General features: G+C 40.8%; 1 protein-coding gene across 4 annotated transcripts in view; it reads right to left on the reverse strand.

Moving 5' to 3' along the window:
• fign (fidgetin) overlaps nt 1-14,488 on the reverse strand; it is a 68,968-nt gene that overhangs the window by 42,427 nt on the left and 12,053 nt on the right. The window lies entirely within an intron of this gene.

Consider the following 14,488-nt stretch of genomic DNA (forward strand, 5'->3'; position numbering starts at 1 on the left):
GGATGTTTTCACGGAGTCGGTAAGGGGGCGCACGCCGAGAGTAAGAGGGTGCAGCGCCCCTGTTCCCCCGTTTAGACGAAAGCCTGAACATCATTAAGCATTTCAAGGAATCTGGAGGAATTTCAGTCTGTAAAGGGCAAGTGTGCAAGCCTAAGCTGAACACCCGTGAGCTCCGATCCCTCAGACGGCGCTGCATCAAGAACCGTCATTCATCTACAGCTGATATAACCACATGGGCTCAGGATTACTTTGGCAAACCTTTATCAAGCTCTACAATACTGAGTTACATCCACAACTGCCAGATAAACTTTACTAGGCAAAAAGGAAGCCTTATATTCACTGTGTCCTGAACTACCATTTACTTCTCTGGGCTCTGAGGCATCTGGGATGGACCGTCACACAACGGAACCGTGTATTGTGGTCAGACGAATCAATATTTCATGTCTTTTTGAAAGAAATGGACACTGTGTGCTCAAAGACAAAAAGGACCATCCAGACTGCTACCAGCAACAAGTCCAAAAGCCAGGGTCTGTCATGGTATGGGGTTGTGTCAGTACCCTTGGCAAAGGTAACTTGCACTTCTGTGATAGCAACATTAATGCAGAAAAGTACATTCTGATTTTGGAGCAACATATGCTGCCTTCAAGACGACATCTTTTCCAGGGAGAATTCAACAAGTCAATGCAAAACCACATTCTGCACACATTACAAAGGCGTGGCTGTGGAAGAAGAGGGTGCCTGTCCCCTCTGTCCCAATACAGAATGTGTGGCGAATTTTGAAATGAAAAATATGACAATGATGGCCCCATACTGCTGCACACCTTAAGGCTTGTTTGCAGAAAGAATGGGAAAAAATAACACCTGATACACTTCATCACTTGGTGTCTTCATTCCCTAAACGTCTTTTAAGTGTTGTGAGAAAGAATGACAACATTACAAAGTAGTAACTGCTTTACAGTCCCAACTTTTTTTGAAATATGTTGAAATAATCAAAACATTGAGATGTGTTTATATGAAAAAAAAATTATGAGATAAAACAGCAAATAACATACTGTTGTATTGTTTTGCGTGAAATGCAGGTCAAATATTATGAAGAAATCATTTTCAATTTTAATTTCAACTTCAACATACTGTCCCAACTTTTTTCTGATTTCGGTTTGTAGTTTGCACTGGAGAATCAATATTGTCTGTTGGCTCAAGAGAAAATCACACGGACCCACCAAAAGAAAATAAACAAAACGTGGCATGACCCAGGGGATCATGAAAGCTGTGAAACAGGGAAGAATTTACATTGAGCAGATTTATCTGATGATCTTATCCACCCCAAAACAGACAAGGAAACATGTGATACAAGCACAGGTATAAACATGGATGTGTGGTTGTGGCCGCACTTCTCTGAAAATAAAGACAGTAGGCAGTCATTTAAATTACAAACCAATAGACCTGGTCAATTGCAAATGAGCACATTACCTCGTTCAGTGGTCCGATTCAGGTCTGTGATTACTTCACACTCACCCTCCATTACACACACCACAACAAAAGTGATTGTGAAGTGGAAAAATAAACTCTGCATGGGATAATCCGATTCCTGTTAACATGTTGTTGATGTAATTAATAAAACCATTCAAGCACTGCTGTGCTGTTTGTGCAAATTTCTGTTTACAGAAGAATAAAAAGCAAAGCCTCCACTCTACACGGGTGGTTTCAGCTGAACTACTTCTGATTAGATAAAAGGTGCACTTGAACACAAGTCAAACATTTAGCTCTGACCAACTGTGAGAAAAGGCACCTCTTGAAAAATTAGATACATCACAGAGATTTTATATACATGCCCTGCGATAACCTGGCGACTTGTCCAGGGTGTACCCCGCCTCTCGCCCATAGTCAGCTGGGATAGGCTCCAGCTTTGCCTGCGACCCAGTAGAACAGGATAAGCGGCTACAGATAATGGATGGATGTAAAGAAATGATGTAGACCAAAAAAAAATAATAATAATGAAGTGAAATGTTTCAATATTAAAGAAATACAATAAACAGCAGTAAGCCATAATAAATTAAACAAAGTCAGTATTTTGTGTGAGACGACCCTTTGCTTTACAAAATTAATAGTCTCAGGTACAGTTAATGCAGTTTTATAAGGAAATGAGCTGTAGGTTTTACTGAGCATCTTACAGAACCAGCCACAGTTCTTCTGGACACTTTGACTGTCACACTCGCTTCTTCATTTTGCACCAAAACCCAGCAGCCTTCATTATGTTTTCATTTTTAATCTGAAAAGTCCTCTCTTATGTAATATGCTGCTGAGATACAAACATTTTTTATTCTGTAACATTTAATTTTGTGCTGGAAAACGAACGTTTGGACTAAAATGTTTTTGTACTGACTCGATCATGCAGAAGTCATAAAATAGAAATCTATAGCAAAGTTCGTATGAAAAAAATAGGGCGCCTAAGAACTTTGCACAGTACTGTGTGTATATATATATATATATATATATATATATATATATATATATATATATATATATTTATTGATATTGTGTATACTGCGAGTTGGCCTAATGGTTAGCCTCTCAATTGGGAGATCGTGAGTTCTATTCATGGTCGGGTCATACCAAAGACCATCATAAAAACGGTACCTGCTGCTGTCTGGCAAGGCATGCTGCAATACAGATTAGGGATGTTAACCGATGACTGGTTGACCGAATCAACGTCAACCGGTTAATTTTTTTTTTGGTTGTCGGTTAAAAAAAAATATCAATCGTTTTGAAGCTGCTGATTTTGGAGCGGAGAACCTGGAATTCTGTGTTGTAAACGCTTGGGGCATGCCATGCGGTGTAAGGACGGCAGCTGACAAATCAGAAACACCCATTCAGTCATGTCCCGCCCTCCCGCCCCAGTTGAAAACAGCTGCCACTCGGCGAAAGAAAAGTGTAGACACAGGCTTTTTAGCTTACAAATTACTCATAGGTTAACCGACTTTAACCGGCTAATGAGGCTCGGTGGTCGGTCAAGATTTTTTTTAGTTTTCGCCATCCCTAATACAGATGCAAGTGGGGAGTCAAACTCTTGTGGTTACCAGAGGACTAGCCCCCCACTGTAACCCTAGCTATGTGAGAGGCTGAGGGAAACGGAGATTGGTGCCGCCCTATGCGCCACATGGTGTGGGAAGGGACTTTAATATATCATCTCATTATCTCTAGCTGCTTTATCCTTCTACAGGGTCGCAGGCAAGCTGGAGCCTATCCCAGCTGACTACGGGCGAAAGGCGGGGTACACCCTGGACAAGTCGCCAGGTCATCACAGGGCTGACACATAGACACAGACAACCATTCACATTCACACCTACGGTCAATTTAGAGTCACCAGTTAACCTAACCTGCATGTCTTTGGACTGTGGGGGAAACCGGAGCACCCGGAGGAAACCCACGCGGACACGGGGAGAACATGCAAACTCCACACAGAAAGGCCCTCGCCGGCCCCGGGACTCGAACCCAGGACCTTCTTACTGTGAGGCGACAGCGCTAACCACTACACCACCGTGCCACCCTATATACAGTGGTGCTTGAAAGTTTGTGAACCCTTTAGAATTTTCTATATTTCTGCATAAATATGACCTAAAACATCATCAGATTTTCACACAAGTCCTAAAAGTAGATAAAGAGAACCCAGTTAAACAAATGAGACAAAAATATTATACTTGGTCATTTATTTACTGAGGAAAATGATCCAATATTACATATCTGTGAGTGGCAAAAGTATGTGAACCTTTGCTTTCAGTATCTGGCTCGACCCCCTTGTGCAGCAATAACTGCAACTAAACGTTTCCGGTAACTGTTGATCAGTCCTGCACACCAGCTTGGAGGAATTTCAGCCCGTTCCTCCGTACAGAACAGCTTCAACTCTGGGATGTTGGTGGGTTTCCTCACATGAACTGCTCGCTTCAGGTCCTTCCACAACATTTCAATTGGATTAAGGTCAGGACTTTGACTTGGCCATTCCAAAACATTAACTTTATTCTTCTTTAACCATTCTTTGGTAGAACGACTTGTGTGCTTAGGGTCGTTGTCTTGCTGCATGACCCACCTTCTCTTGAGATTCAGTTCATGGACAGATGTCCTGACATTTTCCTTTAGAATTCGCTGGTATAATTCAGAATTCATTGTTCCATCAATGATGGCAAGCCGTCCTGGCTCAGATGCAGCAAAACAGGCCCAAACCATGATACGACCACCACCATGGTTCACAGATGGGATAGGGTTCTTATGCTGGAATGCAGTGGTTTCCTTTCTCCAAGCATAACGCTTCTCATTTGAACCAAAAAGTTTTATTTTGGTCTCATCCGTCCACAAAACATTTTTCCCAATAGCCTTCTGGCTTGCCCATGTGATCTTTAACAAACTGCAGATGAGCAGCAATGTTCTTTTTGGAGAGCAGTGGCTTTCTTCTTGCAACCCTGCCATGCACACTATTGTTGTTCAGTGTTCTCCTGATGGTGGACTCATGAACATTAACAGTAGCCAATGTGAGAGAGGCCTTCAGTTGCTTAGAAGTTATCCTGGGGTCCTTTGTGGCCTCGCCGACTATCACACACCTTGCTCTTGGAGTGATCTTTGTTGGTTGACCACTCCTGGGGAGGGTAACAATGGTCTTGAATTTCCTCAATTTGTAAACAATCTGTCTGACTGTGGATTGGTGGAGTCCAAACTCTTTAGAGATGGCTTTGTAAGCTTTTCCAGCCTGATGAGCATCAAAAACGCTTTTTCTGAGGTCCTCAGAAACCTCCTTTGTTCATGCCATGATACACTTCCACAAACATGTGTTGTGAAGATCAGACTTTGATAGATCCCTGTTCTTTAAATAAAACAGGGTGCCCACTCACACCTGATTGTCATCCCGTTGATTGAAAACACCTGACTCGAATTTCACCTTCAAATTAACTGCTAATCCTAGAGGTTCACATACTTTTGCCACTCACAGATATGTGATATTGGATCATTTTCCTCAATAAATCAATGACCAAGTATAATATTTTTGTCTCATTTGTTTAACTGGGTTCTCTTTATCTACTTTTAGGACTTGTGTGAAAATCTGATGATGTTTTAGGTCATATTTATGCAGAAATATAGAAAATTCTAAAGGGTTCACAAACTTTCAAGCAGCACTATATATATATATATATATATATATATATATATATATATATGGCAGCACGGTGGTGTAGTGGTTAGCGCTGTCGCCTCACAGCAAGAAGGTCCTGGGTTCGAGCCCCGGGGCCGGCGAGGGCCTTTCTGTGTGGAGTTTGCATGTTCTCCCCGTGTCCGCGTGGGTTTCCTCCGGGTGCTCCGGTTTCCCCCACAGTCCAAAGACATGCAGGTTAGGTTAACTGGTGACTCTAAATTGACCGTAGGTGTGAATGGTTGTCTGTGTCTATGTGTCAGCCCTGTGATGACCTGGCGACTTGTCCAGGGTGTACCCCGCCTCTCGCCCGTAGTCAGCTGGGATAGGCTCCAGCTTGCCTGCGACCCTGTAGAAGGATAAAGCGGCTAGAGATAATGAGATGAGATGAGATATATATATATATATATATATATATGAGAGAGAGAGAGAGTACTGTGCAAAAATCTTAGGCACCCTCTTATATAAAGTTATTCCACAAAATCGAGTTGTACATGAACTTGTGGCTGGCAAGGCACGTAGCACCAAGTCAGCTATAAGCCATGCACGAGGAGATTGAGTGGAATAACTGCTTTACTATGTCCATATTCACTGGATTTTAAGAAACGGAGCATTTTTTAATTTTTTTTTTGCAAATTCGATAAATAAAAACTTTATACAAAACATCCGACAAAATCATTTCCACTTTGAATGGAAACAAACCAGTGAAATGACAGGAGTAATTTGTGACAAATGCTATAATAATAATAATTCTTGAAAAATAAAAAAGATACAGTCTTGCCATCAGAAACTTTCATTTAATGTTTTGTTGCTTTTTTTGTGTTTTGGGGAGTTTTGTTTTCGAGTCGAGTTTTTATTTCATCCTCAGTTGTTTCAGCAGTATGCTCCACCATTTTGTTTTTCTCTGCTCACGGTATATGAGCTGATAGCCTAGTAGTAGAGTAGCCGATCAGAGCGTGCGATTGCTCATATCCAGTGAATGTGGATAGAAATATATATATATATATATATATATATATATATATATATATATATATATATATATATGCATATATATACATACACACACACACACACACACATCACTATGTCACTACTTATACTTAGCAGCCCGTGCATTTTGCAGTCAGTCATTGGAGTGCTTGATTAGATTGTGCTCTCCGATTCTTACTGTTCATCAAGCACAAAAAAAAACCTCTACTCAGCAAGTAAAAAGCCCTGTCACCTTCATCCTTCTTATACTCCCAAACAGTCATTTACATTTTCACTTCTTCTCCTAGTCTTCTCTTTGACACTAAACGAGAATTAAAATGTGAGTCTATGTTTAGCTCAGAGAAACCCTTAGTTCAGAGTTAATCTGCAGGTGCAGGGGATGATGGGGAGGGTGTAGTCCAGGTAAAGTAGGAGCACAGCTGCACTGAGCCCTGCAATGCTTGCTACTCAAATAAAACATTACAAAAGCTCCACTTAAAGGTTTTACCTAAAATAGATTATGCAGCTATAATGCACCATAGCAGATGCTACAAGCATGTGACTCACTGCAGTCTCATATCTCGTGATATGATCACGAGAACGTTCAGCTGATGATGGGGAAACACATATAGCTCAAAAACATATCGACCGTTCAGTTTAATTTTGTGCGTATAATGCTTTTAACTATATCAATATCAGAAATCCGGGTGCACGACAGAAATCCGGGTGCAGTTGCAAATAACCCGAGGAACACTTGAGAGAAACAGACTCAGTAGACTATATATACTGTATATACATTATTATAAGCTGGAAATGGAGACCGAATTGCAATAATTAGACCTAAAGAGAGGCTGAAATAAAAATAACTCGTCATGAAGGTTAAGGCTACGTTTACATTAGACCGTATCTGTCTCGTTTTCTTCGCGGATGCACTGTCCGTTTACATTAAACCGCCTGGAAACGCCGGGAAACGGGAATCCGCCAGCGTCCACGTATTCAATCCAGATCGTGTCAGCTCTGGTGCTGTGTAAACATTCAGAATACGCGGATACGCTGTGCTGAGCTCTAGCTGGCGTCTCATTGGACAACGTCACTGTGACACCCACCTTCCTGATTCGCTGGCGTTGGTCATGTGACGCGACTGCTGAAAAACGGCGCGGACTTCCGCCTTGTATCACCTTTCATTAAAGAGTATAAAAGTATGAAAATACTGCAAATACTGATGCAAATACTGCCCATTGTGTAGTTATGATTGTCTTTAGGCTTGCCATCCTTCCACTTGCAAGTGTTAAGTGATATGCGCTGGGATCACACACACAGTAGCTCAGTCCCGAAAACACTGCTAGTGTGCTTCACTCGCGCGCTCTGTGAGCTGCGCAGGGCCGGAGTGCGCACCCTCCAGAGGGCACTCGCTGTTCAGGGCGGAGTGATTTGGAGCGCAGGATGCCTGCGGAGCCGAGCGTATCCGTGTATTGGTATTGTTGTGTGCACGCAAATCGTGTATTGGTGTTGCTGTGTGCACACTAATCGTTTTAAAAACGTTAATCTGATGATCCGCTGATACGGTCTAATGTAAACATGGGCTAATATTTGGCTACACCGATTATCATTTAAAAAAAAAAATCCTGATCACATGCAATATTTTTCTATACACATTTCGATATGGTTCATTAATACGGATGCTGCTACACTGAAATTATCGTTGCATTCTGCAGCATAGCCTCACTCACTGTCCTTTCAAATCCCTGTGCAAAAAAAACCCCACACAAAACAAAATAAAACAAAAAAACTACACAGTTGATGAACAATGTTCAGAGTGGTGTGTTGTCATTGCCTTTTTTTTCAGTATAAGTGATGACTATATTATTATTGCAGTTTGTATAGACTAATAAAAAATGAAAGATGTGGTAACTGACCAGCCCTGTGGCTTATGAAAAATGTAGAGCTCTGTGGGTACTGGATATCTGAGCGAAATTTAAACAGCCTCATTGGTCCAGCCAAGCTCTAAACCACCACTTACCTGCTCATCTACTGATCACTGATCGAGAGAGAGAGAAAGTCTGACCAGCAGATCAGTTTGTAAATTCAGGTTTTGAAGGGAAAAAAAAAAACTTAAGAGGCCATCATTTTAATGGTGGTTGCATAGCTGTGTATTGGGAAAAAAAAAAAAAGAATGGACCCACGTATAAAACCTGTAGAAAACAATACACACAGAATACAAATAAAACTTTGCTCAGTGACTAGATTTTGTGCTACATTTGTGCCTTTTTTAAGCAGATTTTATTAACCTTCGTCACCTCAGGCACACATTTTCCTTAAGGGAGGCCCTTAGCCCCATGGTACTCTGTATTGATTTTTACGTCTCTCCTGATTGAAAATCCTTTGTAGTGCAGAGCGAGGCTCAATCTGCCTCTGGGAACCAAATTCGTCCATCTACTTCACAACTTAAAGACATGTCTATTTATGAGTTAGCCAACTTCTAGTCGAATAAGTTTCACTTCACTAAAGCTGTGGGAGAAATGACACTACAGGGAGATCAATATATGCAAATAAAATGGGTCATTTACATATTTTACATTATAAAAGTAGGCTTATATCTAAGAGGATGTTCAGTGTAGCACACATCGAGATTCTACTCAAGCTCTTCACTCTATACTGGTAGGCGTTGATAGTAGAAAATTGGCACATATATGAACAAAGCTCTTGAAACTCTCTGCCTGGGAAAGCTTTCTTTTTTTTTTTCCCCAGGAAAAGGTACATAACTGCAGAATGTAATTACTGCCACTGATCGTATATCAAAATGACACCCTGTTTCCTTACCATTAACATGCAGGTCTACATACAGAGGATTAACAAACAGAACATGTGACCGGTGTGTCTGCTGCTTTTGTGTTAATGTGATCAAGCCTAGAGATAAAGCCTGGCTGAATGTAAGAAAAAATAAAGAATTCAATCTGCATTTTGTTCTTCTCGTAGTGTACAAATTAACTGCAATTAAGAATCCTGAGAATGCTTTCATTGCACAATTAAGCATTAAGAAGAGGAGACAAAAGAGAAAGACAACATGGTGGTGGTCAGCTGTAAATAGCATTGCTCCGTCTGGAGCCCATGGTGCTTGGCGGTCACTATTGACTGCGGTGGCAGGAGAAGGTCAGGCGCAGAACACGGGCTGCTCAAAAGGTGGAATGAGGAAACTGAAGCAATCTCTGGTCAATATGAAATAGAAATCTCTGGACTGTACTGCGCCAAAGTTACTGGAGTGAGGTGGCCCTACTGCATGGGGAACTTTCCTGAGCGGAGGGGGGTGTTACGGGAAATTGGCTCGCCCACTGGCACAGTCTAGCATGGCTCAAATAGAGGATCACGCCACACACATCACGGAATACAGATCTGAGCTTTATACAGCACACAGGAGGCAGTGGAGTGTGTTTCAGCACCCTGTAAAACCAACTGAGTGCTTTATCATCACCAGGATCATCCAGCAGGCCGACAGCTACTCTGCTTAATCAATACACACTTTTATCAACAAACAAATAAACAAACAGTGTGGACTGCTGCACTGTAGTACAGATCATTTTAAAAGCAGATAAACATATTATTGATAATGTCTCCTGTTTTATTTTTTTTTCTTTCCAACTCTATGATTTTATCTGTTTTTATTTGTTTTCTTTTGTCTTTTGCAAATTTCCATTAACCCATTATTGTTATTTGCTTTAAATGAAAACTATATTTCATATCATTTCTATTTTTACTTCAGATTCTGTTTTTACAGCTTCCTCTGTGTTATTTATTCTTATTCTTGTTTTCCTTTAACAAACACTTTTTATATTTTCTTCTATTTCACTCTTACTCGTTTCACTTTAAAATGTATTTTTTTTTTATTTTGTACTATTTTAGTGTTTTTTTTCATAAAATACATTTTATCTTTTTGTATTTTTTTGCTTTCATTCCCATTTACTCTTATTCTTGTTTTTCTCATGTTTATTAAAATGTTTCATTTTAGTATTTTTGCTGCTCATATTATATCCCTCATTGATTCTTATTATTATCTTTTTTATTGTTTATTTATTTATTACAAAGTCCAGGATCACAATGATGATTAACAAACAATATATTGTGCCCAAGCACAAGGGCTAATCAATATAATGATATTATCAATATAGCGATAAATTATTGCACAATACACTTTCATAATTATTACTCACATCATAAGTACTTTTATATCATTTACAAACTCTAACTGGAAGTGGATGATTAAATTATAATGAAATTGTTTGTACTGAATTTTTTACATTAAAAAAAACCCCACCGCTGTACGTTTCCCTCATAATTTTGTAAACATTTCAGAAAAGTGCCATTTTCCGTTTTTCATACTTACTACTGCTGTTCATATTGAATAAAATGTGTATTCTCATACTGCAGTATAGACATTTATACAATTTTTGGCTTTATTTACCTCCCTAATCTCAACTGTCATGTGAGCTCAGTCCTGCCATCTAAGCTTGGGTCTAATCTGGTCTGATTTTATATCTTATGCAAAACCTAAAACCTTCTCCAGTCTCTGTCTCGCTTCGAGTTTCCTCCGGATCAGTGTGTCTTGGAGATGTAGAGCCACAGGTCTCTGGGCACAAGTACTCATCTGTCTGTCTGTCTGCTTGTCTCTCTCTCTCTCTCATTCTCCCCCTGTGAAAAGACAGGTCTCTGGCACATGCTGATCCCTCTCTCTCACTCCCTCGTTTTCTCTCTCTCAAAGAGTGATACCTCACAGCCAGTGTTCGTCTGTCGTCGCCGTATCGATTTGAAGAGAGGGAAAAGGTATAATTCTGAGCTAATGCAGGTGTGATGCTCAGCTGAGCAAAAGCGCCAACAACCACACACACACACAAGGATAATGCACATGCACTCACATCTATTCCTTCTTTTTATATGAAGAGTGTAAGAATATATCATAGCATTTACAGCATATATACATATACTATGTGTCAATAATATGGACACAAACTAATGTGTAAATAACGTGAAATTTCCCAGGCGAAATGACTGAGATGTTTCCATAAGGTCATGGACGTATGAATCTCTGTGATGGGTACAGCAGTGAGTCTAACCTTCAACATCACAGCTGTGTAGTCCATCAACAGCACAATAAATCATACAGCCAAACAAAACTGCTGCTTTTAACCTCCTGGTCCAGAGTGTTAATAAATATTAATAGCGTTCATTGCACACCACTTTCAGCCCTATTTAAGAGCCATAAAGGCAGCGTTAGTGCCCATTCACGGCTACGCTAATACTGGCAGGGGGGGAAAAAATGTTTGCTGACAGCACCACTGTATTTCTAAGTGGATGAATATTGAATTGACATTTTGCACACTACTCTGATCCTGCAACAGAATGCAAATGAATTCACTCGGCTTCATGTCCGGACGGGTCTTTCCTGGGACGGAGCCTGTGATGAAAGCAAAGCGGGTTGACAGAGAACTAAGGCGGCTCACTGGCTTTCTTAATGGCAGTAAATTGAAAGCGTTAGCTGGAGTGAGGCCTGAAGGACAGCTAGAGGCAGTTGTGGGGGGTGGGGGTGGGGGAATGGGTTGTAGAAACAAGAAAGGACAGGAGAAAGTGTGATGCAGAAATGTGTGAAAGAGCAAAAAGGAGGATGTCAATTTGTCATGATTAGGCAAAGAAAAAGGAAAACTAAACTAAACGAGTGAACACAACAGGTCCTTCACCTTCACCTCCTCTCAGTATGCAAACAGCAGTCGACATGCAATTTAATGCCTTTCCCATAAAGACCACACGTTACAATAACCTTCATCCGCCTTCTTAGCATTCTGGTGATCGGTCATTTATTTATACTAAGATCGTCATAGTTTTGTCATTAAACAATATAATGAAATGTAAAAAATAAATAAATAAATAAAATTATTGAACAGGTTTTAACTTCATGTTCGCTGCCATTCTGCTGGTCCACTGACCATAATGAGTTTGTGTAGAACAGTCTCTCTCTCTCTCTCTCTCTCTCTCTCTCTCTCTCATACACACACACACACAGCTCAAATAAACCTGAAAAGGCCTTAATGAACGGCCACCTTCCATTAAGAGAAAATGAATGTACAATTATTTATGGAGTTAAGTAACAAGTGAATGCGAGTGTGTGTATTTGCATGTTCTGTATTCTTCCCAATTAAAAGCTAATTAATTAGATACAATTCTATTAAGGAACAAATCCCACTCATCAATATACAGAGCCTGGGGTCACTGGCTGCTCAAATGAGAATCGGGTTTCTTGCACTGCGAGCCACTAAAAATAACCCACAAGAGCATGGATTTAAAAAATAAATAAATAAGGCCACTGACTCCTGCAGATGACTCATGGATTTACTTAAACACAAGTACACATTAATGATTTGGAAAATGGAAAAGTAGATAGATACAAATATAGCCATTTTTAATGGACGTGTTCACCTTATAGAAATACGATTTATTTTTCATTGCAGAAATCGAATAGAAAGGTGAAGATGGCTTAAGGCCACCAAAGACGCATGAGCTCATTTCACACAAGCTTAGGAGTCGACCTGAAAAATACAGTAAACTTCATTACCTCCATGCAGGAGTGCAATCTGAAATAGCAATATTAAACAATTTGTCAAGAACATGAAGCAAAATACATTACTGACACCAAGAACTACTCAACAACTAAAGATGACGACACCGGGAGAAAAAGCGATTCGTGGATTTGAGAATGTCTGTGTTAATGGAGGTCTCTGTTGTCCTTGAACAGTGTTCATAATGTTACCTTTCTTTCCTCCAGACAATGAGCAGTTCTGTTCTCGAACTGTTTTTGTCCAGCCTCAGACAGCAACGTTTCATGTTAAAGAGCCAATATGTTGTAGAACCAACATGCAAAACTGCAGACTGTTGATCTCCGTACTGTACCGGTGTGGATTTTAAACATGCACTTTCTTTGAAAAATAACAAAAACTGAAGGTCAGTAGTAGTATTGCAGTATCTCATTAAAGTTCAAAGATCATCTGCGTTTAAGCGTCTAATCTAAGCATTAGATTCAAACTGAAGTTGCATTATTGGATTCTTACACTGGCCCCACACACACACACCCATGTAAACACACAGCCTGGGGGCGATGGGAAGGTTGTATTCCATGGTGCTGGCGGCGGTATGACGTAGCAGCTTCTATTTCCAGAGAAAGAGGGTTGAAGTGAGGCTGCCATGAGTGTAACACTGACACCCCCCCGACCTTTGACCCGGAACACTGCCCGAGGCTCCAACTCGGCAAATCCTCATTCGTTTGCAATTACCACCCGGGCCCTTTTCTCATGAGAGAGCTCAGGCTAAACCTGCACGCCGGTGAGCAAGAATTTAGTCAAAACTGGCTTTTAATCGGGGCCACGCTGCAAGCTACTGGTTGTGTGTTATGCTATGTGTGTGTGTGTCTTGCTATGTTTGAGGAATGCATGAAGCTTTACTGCTTTGAATTCCTCCATCAGTGCTTGTCAGTAATGGAAGGAGGGCTTCCATTGCAAGAAATGGGTCTTAAATGTATTTTAACCAGAGCCATTCTATAAGCTTTGGACCGTGTGTGTGTGTGTGTGTGTGTGTGTGTGTGTGTGTGTGTGAGAGAGAGAATCCCAGGCCTTCACTGTTTTGTCTCACTCTGTCAGTGCTCCGGTTGTAAGTGAAGGCAGATGAGAAGCAGAGTTTCCCTCAGCAGTGTGTGTTTTCTGCACTCATCTGTCACTGGTTTACATACATGCACTGACACATCTAGTCTCAACGGGAAGCCAATGTCAGCGTCGTGCCCTGCTAAAGGCAGTCTGCTTGGGTACGCTGCTTCTCCAGGTAGCCCTCTGGAGAGGCATTAGGACTTAGTGACAGTATGACAGCACACACACACACACACACACAGGCTTAGCATACAGATATACAAGCGTGCTCCTACACAAAGCGCTGACTTAGCTCCACATAAATTTCATTGGACACAAAATTATTTTCCAGCCCCTCAGCCTCAGGGCAACAGAACTTTTGGGATGAATAATGGAAACAAAAAGGTAAAAGGCTTTTGGGAACATTAAAAATATGCCGGGGATGAAATACTGGAAAAAAGAGTGGAGTAAAGGGGAAATATTTCTGAGGGCTAAAAGGATAAAGAAAAGGGATAAAAAGCATAGACAGAGCGATTCAGTGCTAATCGCCCAAACAAGTGCTCAGTCTCTGGCTCATCCATTTCTGAAGGAAAAATTTCAACCATGAGCCACAATCCAGACTGCAGCTCGCACCTGCAGCCTTTTCTCTGATTCTCAAGGGCTGAGGTGTGCAGGTGAACAC

The sequence above is a fragment of the Neoarius graeffei genome, chromosome 9 (genome assembly GCF_027579695.1).
Source record: "Neoarius graeffei isolate fNeoGra1 chromosome 9, fNeoGra1.pri, whole genome shotgun sequence".
Classification (NCBI taxonomy): domain Eukaryota; kingdom Metazoa; phylum Chordata; class Actinopteri; order Siluriformes; family Ariidae; genus Neoarius; species Neoarius graeffei.